Here is a 19,161-nt window from a genome sequence, read left to right as displayed (position 1 = left end):
AGAACGAGATCGAGAGAGAGAAAAGGCAAACTTTGTAAGGTCTTGCAAGTGTGATTGCCAAAACCAGAAAGAGAGAAGCAGACAGAAATGAGCAGAGAGAGAGAGAGAAGAGAGAGAGAGAGAGAGAGAGAGAGAGAGAGAGAGAGAAAAAACAGAGTGTTATGTAACTTTGTCCTCAGGAAGCTCTGCCAAAAACTGGCTTGGCTTCCCTCGCTACTACAACGACGGAGATTTTCTCATGGAACAGATTAAACGGTGCTCAAGCGGGACACCAGCAGATGTATGATGGATCCCAGAAACCCCCCCCCCCCCCCCCCACCCCCCCTTAAACTGCAGTAAAACACCTCAGTGCACTCTGCGTATACTACCCGAGGACACGGAGAGCTGCCAGCAAGCCGCAGAAAGCAGGAACAGCATGTCTTCACTAACAAACTGTACAATCAAATGAAATGTAGACATCCATGAGGTCCTCGTTTGCATTATGGCTGCACAATATATCACAATATCAACTATGCAATGAATTATTTTTCCTCGTGATGTGCACTCATGCAACCTATTTCTACATATCATCAAGGTGAAAAACTTGCAAAGTTATATGAAGTCAAATATTTATCAAGACTTGAGTGTATTACATTATTTCAACTCCGCTGCCAACGAATAAGAAGGAATGAAAAACGAGTTGAAACAACAAAGCCAAAAGACTGTTTGGAGTCGCAGCGCGTGATCAAAGCAAGAACCAAAACATAGTTTAAAAATTAGGATCAAGAAAGACTCGTTATTTGGATGTACAAATAACAGCACTTGAACAGTGGACAGCCTTGTTATGAATTTGACAAGTGTAGTCAATAAAAGTGAAATAAAAACCATTAGTAGTGCCTCATTAAAACAAGTTTGGACCAAATCCAAAGAGAAAGATTGTTAAAAACACAAGAAAAAAGTAAATGCTTTGCAAGATATAAAAGGAGAGATCACAGAAAAAAATGTTAAAAGAAAATCCGTTTTAGTGACACAAATAAATGTGATCAAATAATAAATTGCAAGGGAACAAAAACGAATATCAAACTCAAATATTAAATAAATAATTAAGTAAAGAAGAAACATATAAATGGTGCTAAGAAGTCAAATATTCTCATTACAGAATAAGTTCAATATTAAAATAAAATTTGAGCATGATGGTGATAAAGAAATATGCGCATATTATCTCTGTATGTGTGAACTGTTGGAACTAATTATTGGCAACAACAACTTTACACACTTATCAATGTTAAAACAAATTCCAAACAATGAAATAGCATTAAAACTTTTTTTGGGGGGGGGGGGGGGGGGGGGAGTTTCTGCTGTCGATAATTAAACTTTGATTTACTTATGGATTAACTCAAAGAGATTTCATGTCTTTACTGTGCCAAAAACAGCAGCATGAAGCAGACTAGAATACCCCTTTCAGTTCATATCTTTCATTTTTAGCCCTGCTTCGGTCTGAAGGAGGAACCCACTCCGCACAAAGACGTCTTCTAAGCCCTTGGTTTTTTTTTTCTTTTTCTATCGAGCTAAGTTGGAGCTAATGTGCTCAGTGAAGCATGTCATAACAGCTGCTCATTCATGTCTGCTCCAGACATCAAGCACATCAACTCAGATAATATGAGAACACAACGAGATATAAATCACCCACATATTGGTACGCAAGTGTTTGTTTACACGCGGGGCAGACATTAACATTTATATGGAGTCATGCTTCCTAGTCGACGCCACTTTTAGATGAACTCGAGTTACATACGCCATACATTCATCCGTCTTTTCTGCATCCAGTTCCAATCCAAGTTTATTGAAGCTAAAATTAGCTGAAAGGTCAGAGTGTGAAAGAAGGCACGCGATATCACATGGATAACTCCAAATGAGTGTTCTTCTAAACCAGGGGTGTCGGACACATTTTAATTCAGGGGGTCACATACAGCCCAGTATCATGTTGAGTTGGTTTTTTTTTTACTATGGCGTGGAGTTTATATGAGGAAAATGTCTATATTTGTCCAAAATAACACAATTTCTTCAGAAAATTCCTACAATTTCAACAATAAGCTAATTTTATTGATACCTTCTGGTGAAAATATAGTAAAATGTCCTCAAAAAAACCTGAGAGCATGAGTTTGAGACAAGTTTAATAGCTTTCATGGCTTAACTTTTAAGTTTTTTTGTTGTTGTTGTTTTGGCGTGGAGTAAATGTGATGGTAATGTCTATATTTTATGCAAAAACTAAACAAGGCTTTGAGGCTAATCCTAGATTGCAATCTTTCATGACAGCATCACCGAATTCTCAGCTCAGGTCTTGATGTCGTGTTGAGTTGGCTCCTCTTAAGAAAATTCAGATCAATGTTTTTTGAGAAGTTTTTACAAATTTGCTTGGTGGTTCGGTGGGCTGGACTGGAGACAGGGTTTGACACTTCTGTTGTCGAGGACTCCCCATCAAAAAACCCAATGCATGCATGAGGAGAACATGCAAACTCCTCAAGGGTCCCCTCGCTGTGGAGCTCGAGTGCTGACCACTACACCAATGTTCTATTTGTGCAAAACAGATTACGTTGATCCTCGCTAGAAAACCAGCAAATTGAGGTCATAAAACGTTCACGCTGAGAGCAGTACACATAATTTGCAGAAATCATTTGTAATTCAAGGGCTCAAACTTCTAATTTGCGAGGCCCAGAACCTGTGCTACGTCGCTGCATGGCCGATGACTCGGCATAATTTCCAGCGAGACAGGCTTCAAGTAAATTTCTGTGGAGCTGCAAACACCACAAGAAAGAAAAAAAAAACAAAAACCCAACAACCAACCTGCGTTTAAATGTTACATCGAACCGTTGCAGCCTCTGCCAGATCATGTCATCCAGTCATGTGTGTGTTGCTCTCTTCCACTAACAAGTGAGCCCTCTCATTTACTGCCTAATTGGGCTCTCAAGGATAATGGCCTATTTGTTTTGTGTGAGAGCGATCAAGAGTCTGTGAATGTAGGAGTGTGTGCTTCACTGTGTGTGTGTGTGTGTGTGTGTGTGTGTGTGTGTGTGTGTGTGTGTGTGTGTGTGTGTGTGTGTGTGTGTGTGTGTGTGTGTGTGTGTGTGTGTGTGTGTGTGTGTGTATGTGTGTGTGTGTGTGTGTGTGTGTGTGTGTGTGTCGTTGCTGTATTTGCATGACTGGCACTGTGTAATTGTGTGTTTTGAGATGGCCCCTTTCCTCAATGTTAATGTCATGCGGATGAGGCAGATCTATGGCAGGTGTGGGAACAGCTTGAAGCTGGTGTCAGTAGCCCGCCACCAGTGTCACTCCGTCCTGCGCTGATCCAGCCTGGCACCATCTCTCCACCACATGCCGCTTTGCACACTTTTTATTAAAGCGTGCATTTTGCTGCGAAATGATTTAATGCTGCCGAGCCGCGGCCTTTGTGTGTCACAGTTGAACTGATTATGAAGCAACCTGAGGCGGATTACGCAGGAAAAATTGGGCTCCGTTTGTTTTCAGCTGAATTCCGTCCCAGCTTGGACCCGGCTCCCCTTCTGCCAGTGTGATTTAATTGTGCATTTCCTTTATTTATCCATGCAAGTTTCAATCTGTCACCGGAGACGCGGTGGCTGAATAAAAGCCCCCTGAAATTGTTTTTAAGTCCCCGGGATTCTAAGCAAAGTGAAAGGTGAGTGCAGGGGAGCGTTGAAGTGTGTCATCTTGAGTGTTTGACACTTCTGAATGTGTGAGGGGCAACATGGGGGGGGGGGGGGGGGTCGGTGTGGACGAGGCACAGAACTGGGACAAAGTGACAGACTGCCCTGGTAAGCCTTTGGCACTGTCATCACGCTGCATTGTGGGTAACACCGCTTGACACGACCACAGGAGTTGGAAAATGAATTTTCCACTGTGGGTGCATAGCTTTGGGGTGATTAACAAGGTAAATGTTACTCAATACTAATTAACACTTATTGATGCTGATTAATGAGCATTTAAGGTGCCATAAATGTTTAATTCTTGTTAGAAGCAGCAAATTGAAATTCCTCTCAGCCTCTGTGCTTTTACCTTGAACTAATTAATGTGCATGTTTAATGACATTGTGCTAATAAGCAGCCGGTGGTCCAAACAGCTTGGTTCAATCTCGAATGTGGAGAATTGAAACTGTATTTTTGTTCTGAATGGATTTGTGACTGCTGGCAGGAACAACTTAATGAGGTAACATGATGTACACTTTAAACAACTTGTACTATTATCTTTATTCCAGTATGCTGTCATCTGTGAGTGATACACACTTTTGGGCCATTGATAGTTAATCGGTGACGACACAGACCACAACAATTGCAGTTTTCCACACATTAAAACCTTGTCCGGTCCCAGTCTGACACCTCTGTATACATCCAACTTCAATGACAAATTCCTCAGTGTGTCAGACTTTGAAAACTTTGATTCCAACCAATCGAAAAATGATTATACTGTAGTGACTGCATTTACCACAACTACAGAAGCGACATAATTCACCCTAAGCCAGAGATGGCCTTGTTTATAACATGTGATTTACATGCAGTGTTATTGCTTACTGCTAAACCGACAGGGTGGCATTTAAAGCAGTTTAGGTTCATGTTCATTATTGTATGTATGTCATCGGAAGTTGCGGTCCCTTTAAGGACCTGAAGCCTTGCGGGTTATGTTGTTTACGGCAGTCGCCATATTGGTTTCTGCACTTTACGGTTCTAGAGTAAAATAAACGATGCACACACTTGTGTGATCAAGGTTAGAAATTGTCGCCTCTCTGGTTCTTTTACAATTTCTACAATACATACATTTAAATGTCTTTTAAAGGTGTTCAGGTGTCATTTAAGTGAAGAGGTTGCATAGATATAAGATGTAAAAATGAGGAATTGTCTCGATGAATTTCATTGTGGCCTGAAATCGGTGAGAAAATCCGAGAAAATCTTTTGAGGAATGTTGTGTCTCATTGCAGTTTGACTTCAGTGACCATCTTACTATCCATCGGCTGTACTGTCCTACCGCAGGTAAAACATAGCAGAGCTTGTTTGTTGGGTTGGCAAAGGGGGGGGGGGGGGGGGGGGGGCTCTGTTGTGCACCGGCTGCCACACTGGATGCCCCAGTGTACACTGGCCACACACAGAGACACACACGTATGCACACACACACACACACACACACACACATATGCACACAAGTTCACAGAACGACTTACACACACAGCCTGTGATCACAGTGCTCATTGTCAGCTCCATCCAGGGTGGCACAAACAAACACAAATGGTTACCATTCATGTCGGAGATCAAACATGCACACGCGCAGAGATACACACAAAATGCTCCCACGTGTAATTGCACTGACATACCAGCCCATGTAGTGGGAAATGCACGCACACACACACACACAAACACACGCACACACTCTCCAGAGCCCAATATAGAGTCCATTACTTTGGAATGCCACACTGCTTTCCTCTCAGACACGAGATGTACTCAGACTCTGCCGGGCCCGACTGGTGTGAGTCACACAGGACTCCCAACAAACCAACATGATTGCCTAGTTACCAGTGTGGCTGCAGCAACTGCATGTTTTAGGGACAGAGTGAGTCACAAACGCCCAAGATTACCCTGACATTATAACCCACAGCTTGTGTAAATACACAGCTGGTATTCGTGCTGAGTTCTCTCATTCACTGTTTGCAGTGGAGTGATTCATACCATCACATCACGTGTTGCTGCCCTGAATCGGAAAGCATGCACAGATACGGGGGGGGGGGGGGGTTCCCAAAGGACTGGACAGCCCAGTCGTCGCTTTGCAAACAGTCTTTTTTCAGAGATAGAGAAAACTATAAATGTGTGACATTGTTTTTAACGACCTGTTATTTTGCAGTGGAAAAAAGTTGTAGTAAAAAAAGATGTAAAAAAAGTCCCCCTCTTTCATCAGGAAAATATAAATAATCATGACCAAAAATATATATCTTTAGATCAGTAAAAGTTTCACTAGAGGAAATTTTGTCCCATCAATTACCTAACAAGTGTATCTTTGGATTTCTATATTCCACCCTACTGTATCTTGGTATAAGTTGTTCCAGTCTGCAGAGAAAGGCCTAGACCTTGAGTCAAACCCAATTTGCTATGATGGAAGAGTTTTAACATTGCCTATGCTGCCTGGTCTAACTAATGCGTTGATAAAAATGTAAATATATCTTTGAAACATATGAAAAAGCCACACAGTATTGTAATGGTTGGCATTTAAATTGTTAGTGTGTGTGTGTCTCTCTGTGATGGACTCGTGATCTGTCCCTGGTGCATCTTTACATCACCCAGAGTCTTCTGGGACCGTGCATTGGATAAAGCGGTACAGAAGATGGATACAACTTTGAAAAGTACATGGTAAGAAGCCAAAAATTACATTAAAACCCCTTATCAGTGCAAGAAAAAGCCCCACAAGTCACAGGGAGAAAAAAAAAAAACACTATCCAAGATTATCCTCTGGGGTGATCTGAGAGTGATTTGTGATTTGTATTTTTGAACAGCCTTTTTCTTCTTCTTTTTTTTTTTTTTAATTCTTGCCCATATTTCCTTGTGCTAAGCCTGTGGGAGTGCTTTTGTGATTCACCAAAGAAGTAAATCAATCAAACTGTGGTGCAAACAAGCTCTCAGAGGGAGCAGTCTATTAGCTATTAGTCCTGTTCTTCACCAACCGCAAGTGCAAATTGCTTCAACTTTTAAAACTGGCATCATTATGCACTGCCATCTCAGAATACAAATATCTTTTTCGAAAAAAAAAAAATGGAAAACACAAAAGGGATTTTTAATGTTTTTTGTTTTTTTTTAATTCTTTTGCAGAGCATGAATGAATTGGCCTGATTTGGGGGCCTTCCACTACAAATAGCTATTATGAGATTATATTGTCATTTACTCATAATATGAATATGCATGACCACAGCAGAAGCAAAGGGGATTTATTTTATGATTTTCTTCTTCTTCTTCTTCTTCTTTTGGCCACAGCTATCAGACAGCTTTCCAGGCTTTGCACGTTTTTTAGGGAATTCCACAGCATTATGGTTTGGATGCTGCCTGTATTGTTCATTAATCTGGGTCTACAGTACAGTTGTGATCCGACTATAGATGGATTGTGTAATATTGCACTGAACCGAGGAAACCCTGAGAAAGCTCCTTTGCCTTTCCGGCCGTCATGTTTAGCCTCATTCTTTCCTTTACATTACAGGCAGGATGTGGAATGCCGCTGGTTGAAGGGTGGATTCCCCTTGGAGCGAGGAGGAAAAGGGTGGGAGCGAGGGTAGGGGGTAGGGGGTGGGGGGTGAGGGGGATTCCAAGCCCGGGTTACAGTGGGAAGGAAGGGGTCACGTTCCTGTTTGTTTGCATTATGGGATGGCAGCCGTGGCGGAGATGTGGACAGAGATGGGTTGTGCGGGGTTCCTCTGGGGTCATTCATTCCCATCATCACATTCACAGCTGCCGAGGCATGGGCTTAGTGGGAGGACCGGGGTAAAAAAAGAAGAGAGGGAAAAAAATCATGTACGCCTCTCGAGTTTGTTCTATTCGAACGTTGACCACAAGGCCGGTCCTGTTGAATAAAACTGAGTGAGGCACTGCAGTGTGGTTTCCCCGCATGAATGAACGTGTCTTTAAAAAAGGAAACGTCAATGCCAAACTTCTTTAGTTGAGCAAGCATTTCAGTGAAACTCCTATAATAAAACAGCATAGATGCGACCAATGCAAATGTAACAATACAAAAATACTCCTGAAGGAACTCATCTGGCATTTTATCATCAAAAAGAATTTTCTTTTGTTCTGTTCTGACCCTTAATATGGAGCTAAAAACAGAGTATGCCTCATACCCATACTAAATACAATTTCAAAAGAATCTTTAAAAAAGAGAACAATGAATAAAAGGATAGACATTGGGTAAAGCGTCATTCCTTCATGGCTGCAAAGACCCTTAAGTGTCTTTCCACGTTGCTTCCATATCCTCAGCTGCACTGCGAAAGGTTTGTTTCCACTACCTGTTTTTCTTATCTGATCATCTGCATCCTCTGCATTTCCCATTTGAGGGGATACGGCGGGTTCCTTCCTCTGGTGAGCAACAGGATGTGTGCTACTTGGACCGTACGTGCCATTTTTTCTAACCTAAAAATATCCTCGAGCCTCTGCGGAGCTCTGATGCCTACATTTGCACTCCGGGTCTTGTCGCTGCGGTTAAATACAAAGTGGGATGTTTGAGTGGCGCCTAAATACATGTGTGTGTACTCATGCCATCGTTGACTGTGCTCGGAGGAAATTTTAGCTCTTGATTACAGTTACTAGAGTTAATTTGAATGTTTGAACGAAGATTTAAATATATACTTCTTGTGTTAGTTTTGATTTCATCAAGTGTGTCGTAAAAATGTGTATTGCTGTAGTGTCTGACGTGTGTATTACTGTAGTGTCTGACGTGTGTGGTGATAATGGATTCCTTGTCTGGCTGAATTTGCTCCAAATGTAAATGTGTATTTATTTATTTATTTTGAATGAAGGAATAATTAGAATTAGATGAAACAATGGAAAATGAAAATAAATAAAATAAAATAAAAATGAATGTGATTGGTTCTTCAAAGGAACAAAAATAAGCAGGAACCAAACAGCAGGTATGAATTACCAACATTCACGCATTCTATGAAATTAAAGTTTGTTTCAGGCCATTTCAAGTCAAAACACATTACTTTCAAAGCGTTTGTGGTGTCCGTTAACACTGCTCACCATAATGTATTTCACGTGCAATATAAAGAAAACAAAACACACACAGCTGTGTTCCAGCTGTCTTCCTTTCTTTATCGTCACTGTAATGGAATCAAATGGGGGACTTGGGCATTTCTAGCATTTTGTATCCGTCTTGCTTCAAGGACTTGTCTCCTTTCCAGTGTTGTCTCAGTGAACCTGTTTACAATGCAATGAAGCACCATGGAATACAGTTCACCCTCTATGTTTTCAGTTCGCTCAGGTTGCCGACTTCTCCATGGCTCTAAAGGTGTTGTTGACTTTGGTCTTTGTAGAGCCGAACTGAATTGGGGGTGTTGTGCATTTGCGTTCATTGCTTATGCGTCACCAGTCTGATCTGAACAGACAGAGGAGAGGTACCTACAACTGAAGTTCCCATGTTAAAATGTGGCAACAGGGATATTTATCTAACCTAAAGTTTCCAGTGGCTCCGCGCGTGAACAAAATTGCAAAAAAAGTCCTGTCCTGTTTAATTTTCACTTGAAAACATTGCGTAAATGGGGCTTTGGTTCAGGATTCATAAGCAACTGCTACTCTTGTAAACAGGAGTTGAGTGAAATAGTAATCATTAAGACAACAGTTTCAAAAACGGCCCAAAATAAGTTGGATCATGAGCGACAGCAGTTCTCAATAAAAAATAATGTATGCTAACCAATAGTATTTCCATAATAGCAAAAAGAATGTTACTGCCAAAAGCAGTCAGATTGCAATGGATTAATGTAGTGGAATTGGGATGATTATCACCAATACTGTTTTTAATTATGAGTTGTCCACAACAATATCTTGTAAGACTTTTAATTCATGGTGAAATCTGAAGTGTGCCCAGGTTTTAGAACAATTACAATTTCTTTTTTTTTTTACATACATGAGTGGCAGTGCGACACACAACAAGCCATTATGGACACATAGAATTTATTTTACATTACCAGTATTAACAGACCGTGTTCATATCCCCTTTGTACGATTCAGTCATAAACTCCCAAGTTGCAGTTTAGTCATTTTCAAACCTGCTCTCGTCTTCTTCCTTTTTTTTTCTCCCCCTGCTTTGTCAGGTTGAGATTCTGATGATTCGTCTCATTAATTCAAGCCGCTATCTAAGCGCTGGGCTCATAATGGAGATGAGGAGCCAAACTGAGCCTGTCGTTTGGAAAAACTGGCACTATGCTCTGGAAATGTGGCTTCATTTACGGCGGGACGTGCACTTAACTGGTGTTATTAGGGCTGTCCGCCGTGTAATATAAGCTAGGAAATTGAAAGGACAATTGAGGGCTTCTGACAGCATGTGGAAATGATGAGATACCTCCTAAACAGATTAGAATCACGTTAAGATGAAATATCGGAATTGTTTCTTTTTCAGTGCGAATATAAAGAGAACAATAAGCACTTTGTACTTTGGGTGCATAATCCTCCAAAACAGGAGCTATAGTTACCTCTCAATAATAATTGTTAAGTTGTTGTTTTCGGTTTGCGCCATCAATCACATTCTGAGGCCTAAATGCTTCGACTCATATCTCACATATATCTCACTTTGGAGCAAAACCCCTTTTTTTTATTCCACTGAGGATCAGCATTCAATTTATCTCCCTCTTGCTACGATTCAACAGAGGTGATAAATCTCCGCAGCTAAGGCGAAGCTAAAACAACTGACCTCAGCGCCCACTGATAACAGCTGTGCTCCCCTAAACTGAAATCAATACTTTATCTTTTACATTTATTTTTACATCTCACACATTTTAGCTGATGGGGTGGAAGAGGTGGTTCATCTTGCACAGGCAAGCTGAATTGTTTAATTTCACATTATTCCTGCAGGAAGAGCCACTCAGTCATTGTCAGGTTTAAGGTAAACAATTTTTTTTTTTTTTTTTGAAAAATAGAACCACCTGCAAACAAGAAAAGGAAACTTTTAGATTAATAATACATCAAAGTTAGTTGGCCGGTCCTGTTTTTGACATTCGCAGCTCCTTGCAGGGATCAAACTCGTGACCCTTTGGTTCTCGGCCTTCTCTTCCATTCAAGCCGTGAGTTCAATAAAGGGCTGCAGTGTTCAGCAACAGGGATGTTTTTTTTCCCCCCTCGTGGACCGAAGCAGGAAAAATCCTGCAGATTGACACACTTCATGGTATATTGGTCAAGGTATAAAGTGCTGCCCTGTGTTTCCGTGGAGCAGCCGATCATGAGACCGAGATGACTCACAGTCAGCTGTGCGAGATCCTCCTGAAGCATGATTCATTCCAGCTGCCATTAGATATTTCTGCAAAGTACTCTTGACTGCACGTGTACACAGAGAGGGAGACGAAATGCATCCATGTGCATCGTATTTATCGCCAGTGCATGTAAAGTGTTTTGTTCACATAAACTGTAAGCACATTTAAAAACAACAACAACAACAAAAAAAAGAGAAAGAGAAAAAGCAGAATTAGGAAATGTACTATGTTTGAAAATGATATGTTTTGAGAAGGTGGTAGTCCAGATTGTTTTCTGTTCTAATTTCTTTGGGCAATTTATAGTGCCAAGCTAGAATCAAATGCATGTTTTTTGGACTGTGGGAGGAAACCAAAGTAACAGAAAGAACATGCAAACTTCACACAAATGCCACCACTAATATCATTAATAATAGCAAGTACACTGACATTCACATGGAAAGACAGCAAAGTCGGATTGCTAGCGTGAGTGACCCTAAACTATAAAACTACAAGTCCCAGGAGAACATGGACTAAGAGTCAAAACACTACAGAAGAACTATTTACGAAGGTCGCGGTGTGCAGCAGCAGTTGCAGGGCTGTAATGTAGATGGACATCCAAAACACAACTAATATTTTACATTTTCACTTGAAAACGTTGTACAAACAATGCCCTAATTTCCTGTAGGTGCCCCTTTTAAGTACGGTTGTCTGTCTCTCTATGTGATTCCTAAATGAAACCATCATTTCGTTTGCGGTAGGAGATGGGCCAACTATTGTCAATATATTTCCTATTTATTAGCCCAAAGAAATTGTCAGATGAATAATGCAAATGAAATTACTTTTCCTCACAACAAGCAGCCCAAAATAGATTGATAGTTTTATACAAATGCAATTGAAGGCGATGTCTGTTTCAAGGAACTGACTGCTTTCTGTTTTGTTATGGAGAAAGCTCTGTAAATACTATTACCCCCTACCCAATGTCATCAAACAAATCAGGTTCTCTGGCCACCTTAATTACACAAGCTCTTGAATATCCTAACTTGCATTATTTGCAGAAACAAGCCTGAAATATTTTGTCGGTCGAGCAGAAAAGCTGTTCCATTTTGGTCGTGTCTGTCTCAAGCCACTGATCGTGATCTGTGCCACGTCTGCTGGACACATTTTTTTGCGGCAACCCACTAGTACATTAAGGCTCCCAGAGGGCACATGAGGCTCGTTCTCTTGTTAAAAGTAGCTGCTGGCTTCCTCAAAAAAGTCATACGAGGTTGCCAGATGACGTCAACACACTCATTAGCACATCAATGCCTTTGCTACACCATTTGTGTTTTGGTTTTTTTTCCCAAGCTTGTAGCAAAATGAGTGTATAGCATTTGACAAAACAGTCTTTCAAATCTGCATCCACTGCACTAATTTGGGAAGCTTTGAGACTCCAACACACAAGTATTTTCCTGATGGCTGGGAAAAGTGTTTGGGGCTCCCACTTGTCCCTCTTTTTTTTTTTAAGGAAATTATGTCACCGGTGACTAATTTACCAGCTCTGCACTTTACGTCACTTAATACCTTTTCACACAAGCTGAGTCGCACATGCAAACACTCACGTATCTGTTTCTTTCTGACTCTTGTTTCTTCACTTGGCTCCCACGGGATGCTGGAACCGAGAATGCAACCCTTTTCCAGCGAAACGGTTAAACGTACTGCGGGTTGGGTCATCGGAACCTGACCCCCATCTCCGAGATGAATAGATGACGCTTCCCTCAAATGGGATGAAGCACAGCCATGACTCATCTAATGTATAGTTGATAGATGTGGGAAACACAGCAGATTTGACCTTTCTTTTTTGTCTTTCATGTGAAGTTCAGCAGGGTAACTCCTATATGCCCTGCCAGAAGAGTGTTTCAATGAGGGAGCTGGCAGTGATCAAACTGCATGAGGCAGGACAGAATTCTGATAATTAAACTCTTTAAAGGGGAAATTCTGATGTGTTTTCACGGATTTCACAAGAGCCAAATGAGTAATTTCTATCTCCTTCTAGTTCCAGATACAAAACGTATCTTATATTCGACATCAAGGCAGGATTGAGACATGTTAAATGCTCTCCTCACTGCCAAAAAGCAATCCAATGTATTGTTTGTTGTGCTGTGTGAGTGAGTTTGTAAAGACATGTATAATGAAACGGGTATAGGAGAAGTTTTTTTTTATTTTGGGACATTTCACTGTATTTTGCACCAGAGGGTGTCATTAAATCTGGTTTTGCAGCGATACTGTTGTAAGTTTTGGTAGTAATTGTTCAGTTTTGCAATGACATATACATTTTCATCATGTATACTCAGTGCCATAGCAACAAAATAACTATTAAAGTTTAAATGTAATAAAGGTTATTGTAGCACTATTTTACCGGTTACACCAACAATATGCTCAACCAATATCAATGTTACTCTGCTGGTAATAGTAGAAGTAAATACACGACAGTGAGTGAATTCAGAGTATTTCAGTGATATACTTGTGAATTGTCTGTAATTTTTCAGCAATTGGCTTTCAGCCTATGTGCTTTACATCGTTACATTTGTTACATTGATTTTTCTTTTCAAAGCCATGTAAGTGTAATGAGATTGAACTGCCTCGGGTTTTCCTATTTATATTAGTTTCACACTCAAATTAGTCTGACCCCCCCCACACCAAACACACACACACACACACACACACGCACACACTCACACACTAAAAAAAAAACATATATTGTCACTATCATAGTTGCATGTTTATTGCTGTAACCATGATGATGGACACGTGCTTGTTTCTCGTTTCAAACCGAGAATGAGTGTCTCTTTCAACTATGACTGCTCCATAACCTTCGTTGTGTTGCTTATCACCGTAACCATGACGACAGAAGTTACCCGGAGCTTGACGGTAACTTCCCCTTAACCAGACCGCGTTTGTGCTTTGACAACATGAAAACATGACGTATAGTGGCAGTGGGCGGTTGGATGACTTGCAGCATTGTTTTGGTGTGTGTTATGTAGTCACAGGCCTTCACTTACAGGAAACCACCTAAACCACCACTTAGCTCACTTTAGCTAGAAGAGCAAACGGCAAAAAAGGCTGAGTTTGCTTACTCATGTTGGGCTCTCAGCTTCAAAAACCTTGTTGAATAGCACTTTGATGAGAAGAGGACAGTCCATTTTCATGGGGATTCAAAGCGACCTTCCTGTCATGTTTTCTCCTGCAGACACTCAAGTCGCTAACAGGAATGAATTCACTCTAACGACTGAAGTCTTATGATTCTGATTCATCTGCATCAAAACCCGAGACCCTTCAGTCGTGTCATGTGATGAGCCAATCAAATTACCCCTGCTTATTTTTTTATTGATTTTTTTTCTATTTTTACTGCAGAGTCACTACAGACTTTTGCTCATTGTGCTTGCTTCTACATACTGTACTTTCCATCTCTCTTGCATATCTTTGCATTTTGATTAGACTCAAGTAACAGGCAGTCGCAGGGGGTGGGGGTGCGGAGGGTGTGGGGGGCACTCTGAATATGTTAGCAAAAATCAACTCCCTCGTGCACCCAAATTATAATCCCGCGAAATGGCATGCATTTGCGAGGCGATCAATCACGAGGAAAACAGACACCACAACACAAATCATTGTCATTTGTTATTATGCTATCTGACTTTTTTCCTCCCCTAATGGCAACAACAAAACTTTTTAGCCTAATTGCAGCCGTGGATTTCTAATCAGGCACCAGACGCTTGTTTGCAAATTAAGAACTGGCCATTATCTGCTGCGCATAGAATTTTAGGACAGCTAATTAAAAGTGAGTGACCATTTTTTGGCATGGCTTCAGGAAAGCAGGATTTGAACTGTGTGCGTGTTGGATTTGGGGTGTTTTCTCTATTTGATTCCTGACATTGTCTTCAGTCACACTTTGCGAAAAGACCTTAGTTTGTTGCTTTTGTTTGACATGTTTTGACTGCTGTTGTAGTTTGCAGATGAGATATCAAGAGTACTTGTTGCCTTCCCCCCTCCCCCTTCTGAATTATTTTGACCACATTTATAGCATTTTTTGAAATATTCAATTTATACCTCAAACCACAAACAAATGTTTTTTTCTTCTTTTCTCTCCTTTTCATCCTTGTTGAACGGGATATATGTTATATGTGTATGTATGGATACACTGTAAACCTGAACAAGCTCAATGAACTCAAAACCTTTTGTGTAACTGATTACACAAGAATATTTAAGTGATGTTGTTAAGCGTTCTTTCGTAAGTTAATATAAAATATATTTAAATATTATCTTCAAACATTCAACATCACTTAAATATTCTTGTGTAATCTGTTACACGAACACTTGTGAGTTCTGTGAGCTTGTTCAGGCTTGCAGTGTAGGAATGTGCACACTTGGATATAGATTATTTAGTTTGTGTATTTTCATAAATATAGATTAGCTAGCAGGATAGATAGATAGATAGATAGATAGATAGATAGATAGATAGATAGATAGATAGATAGATAGACAGATAGAAAGACAGAGGGATGGACAGACAGCAAGGTAGTTTTTCTTTGTAGATGCATTTGTCATTTGTATATGTTTAGACCTCTCTGGAACTAAGAATAAGAAAAAGAATATTCTTGACAATTAGCAGACCGTAGGCTGTATTGTGGTTTAATTTTGCCAGCTTTATATTCATTATCACTTTTTTAAAATAAAACATAAAGTTGTAAAATTTGACCATCCATGTTTTAGGATATAAAAGGCTGTGCAAAAATGTCGTTGTGGCACGTACTTCAATGTATAAAGAATTTGAACAAAATCTTTGCCATGAAAATATGTGTAGGGATTGAATGTATGCTTTCTTTATGTTGCTGCGGTATCATTTGGCTTTGTCGGTAAAATCTAGACTCTCTCTCTCGCTCTCTCTCTCTCTCTCTCTCAAGTGGACAGTAAACATACCGCAGCTGTGACACATACAAATACACTAATAAATAATATAAATAAACTGTCCTTGACCAACATACAGCTGTGCTGCTCATCGGCGACTCCGCTCACCGCTCCGGTTGCCATGGATTCATCCTGTCACAGATCAGCATCCCACTTGCATCGCCGCCGACATCAGTCACGGCTTCATGGCAACTGTAGCGCTTGTGCATGGCCATGTGACTCACGTTATCTGTGCATCGGCCTTGTCGTCCGCCACATGGAAGTAAGAATGTGCAAGAGTTTGATGTGATGACACGTGGGCGGAGATGATGGACACGGCAGGGAACCCAGAGGCCTTTTCAGCGGCGACAGACGTAAAGTGTCACTCCTGCAAATGTAAACTGGTCAGGGATGCTGACGTTACACAACTAATATATGTTTTCTATATATGCGCAATGGGTATAGTGTTTAAAGCTTCAGACAGTAATTGAGCATGTGTAGCTTGTATACAGCCATAATATTATAACCACTGATAGATGACGTGAGTAGCACCCGAGCACCTGTTGGTGGGTGGGATATATTAGCTTTAACATTTGGTCTTTTGACATGATGTGTAAAAAAATAATAATAAAATAAAAAAAAAGGTTAAAAATAAGTCTGACATGGGTCAAATTGTGATCGCTAGACAATTTGATCAGGGCATACCCAAAATTGCGGCTGTTGTAAGATGTTCCCAGTCTACACTGGTCAGCATCTATCAAAACTGGTCCAAGCAAAAAAATGGATGACATGGTGAAAGCTGGCCCACGGGGTCCAGTCAGAATGGTCAGTTCAAATTACTGCAGAAGTTAATTAAGATTGTAGTGTTGTGGCTGATCGATGTGCAAAAAAAATAATCACAACAGAGCTTGACTTTGAATAAAATGTATCTTACATGAGTTGCATCTCATTTCCAAGCATCATTGATATTAGCCGTTATCAAAAGCATACCGTCAGTTTCAAGTCTGCCCAAGTTGTGCTTGATATGAACACAAACATTACTCTGCTCAACAAAAGAAAAAGAGAAGATGCTCAGAATGACATGAATTGAAAGTTACCCAAAGAAAGAGGAAGGGTTCTTTTGAAAAAACTATTCTGCTGTAGCAGCAAATACAGTGTGCTTTCACATACTCTCATATGTAGTACATGATTATAATGAAACTATAGACCATTAATAAAGTCTTGCCATTTTCCAAGTGCTATCCTCATACTTCCTCTTCCAAAGGAACGAGCCCTACATTTCTCGGCTGATACATCATTGTCTGGGCTATAACTGAATATGACTCTTTGACTAAATGTTGGCAGTTTCATTTATTTGGTTGCCACGGGATGACATAGATGCTTATCACTCAATTTTTGTTTCAATATAGATGCAATAATTAGCTATAAGTAATACACTATTAAATTGAAATGATTTCATTTTAACACAAACATGACAATCTACAACAGTGGCTTTAAAGGTGTATGACACGCTATATAAAGGGGGTGTGAAAGAGCTTTTCTGGGTGAGTGCAGCAGCAAGAAAAATATTGGAGTAAAAAGGATACCATTTGCAAACATTTTTTTAAAAGTTTTGACATTATTAAAAAAACAGTATTTAAAGCTATTTACTATTTATAAACCATTTACAATATGATATTACGTAAAAATGCTAAACTTTTGGTAGATGTCCATTTATATGACAATGGTGCTTGGACCATTGTCAAATAAATGGGGGGAAAAGGCAATTTTGCAAAGTTGAGTCATCCATAATAAAAATACAACTTGGTCGACTGTCCATACAAATGTCCGTCTACTTGACATTGTTAATGTTTATTGTTCTCTGCATGTTTGTGCGGTTTCGTTACAAAACATCACCTACTCGTGTCTCTACAGGAAAATGACATCGTTTTCAGCTTTTCTGCTGCTTCCATGTAAATGGACATCATTTTCAAAACATTGCTGTGCAAACACAATACTTTTCTGAGAGGGCAACACAAAAACCATTTCCAAACATGTAAATAGAACCTAAAGCACATACACTCCAGTAAAATACAAAACAAGGTTTATTGTAAAAACGTACGGTTGAATTCCATATACTGGAGTTGGATATTTCAAGTGAGTGCATATGGCCGGCTGTTGATCCGCCTGCAGAGAAGATGTGATCTTGATGTATATATTTCTCAGGACACACCGAGTAATGCATGCATCAATCTCCCAACAGTGGTTAAAGTGTCCCAACTGAATGTTACAAATAAAAACCAGAAGGCCAATAACGCAAAAGGATGCATATACAGTAGCTCCTGCTTTATCATGCTGTAAATCCTCCATTGTGCGTGCGCGCTGCTTATAAGGTCAACAGTGAATCATCAGCGCCATAGGGAAACATGATGCTTCCGTTCTATTACTTATGATGTGTATCACAACAGACCTCATCCATGCGCTTTGCTGTCGCCGAAACCCATGCACTCATGACAGAATGCGATGCTGCTGAGAGCTGCAAATGTGCCCACAAGCCGAGAGCTCAACAAAAGGGAGCCCGTTGTGGAGGCGCTCGACCGGGCCGGCGGGTCAAACAATGGCGCTCTGTTCCAAATATGTTGTTTGTCACATCGTCTGCCTGCCTTTAACTTGTCAAAGCTGCCATTGTTTCTTTTTGACTTCAACTTTATCCCACATCTTATGCAATTGTGTAGGTAGTTGTAAGCATATGAACTGCATGCCACTTGCTGGATGACAATATGACTGAATGTCTTCTGCCGAGGACTGAGGAGGACAAATTCAAACTAATTGGAGCATTGGCCACACACCGACAATGGAACTTCTCACTTGAATATCTATATTGTTAATATAACCTGTATGCTGAAAGCATGGACTATTAGCATATGAAGGCTCTTAGAAATTAAGTATTCATGCTATGAATGTATTAAAGGAAGACTCATTGGACACACGGCCAATATAAATCTCCTCAAATATCTACGTGCAGTTATAGTTATTGATTAATTTGTATATTTCTTTGCTCCTGGAATCTAGAAATCCCTAATCACAATAAAGTAATGACCATTTACATTCCAAGGAGGTAAAAAAAAGGTTGAAATGTATTTCTGGAAGGCAGTCAGTGTGTATTTATAACATGTCATTCTAGAGCTGTGAGAGGTATGATGCCATCTTTTATTAGAAACTCATCATGCACTATGGGTGGGCAACACTCTTTTTTTTTTTTAACCTCTTGCTTCTGGAGGAAACGATCATTCAGCCAATGCGGTTTG

The sequence above is a fragment of the Blennius ocellaris genome (genome assembly GCF_963422515.1).
Source record: "Blennius ocellaris genome assembly, chromosome: 10".
Lineage (NCBI taxonomy): Eukaryota > Metazoa > Chordata > Actinopteri > Blenniiformes > Blenniidae > Blennius > Blennius ocellaris.
Note: the sequence above shows the minus strand (reverse complement) of the source record.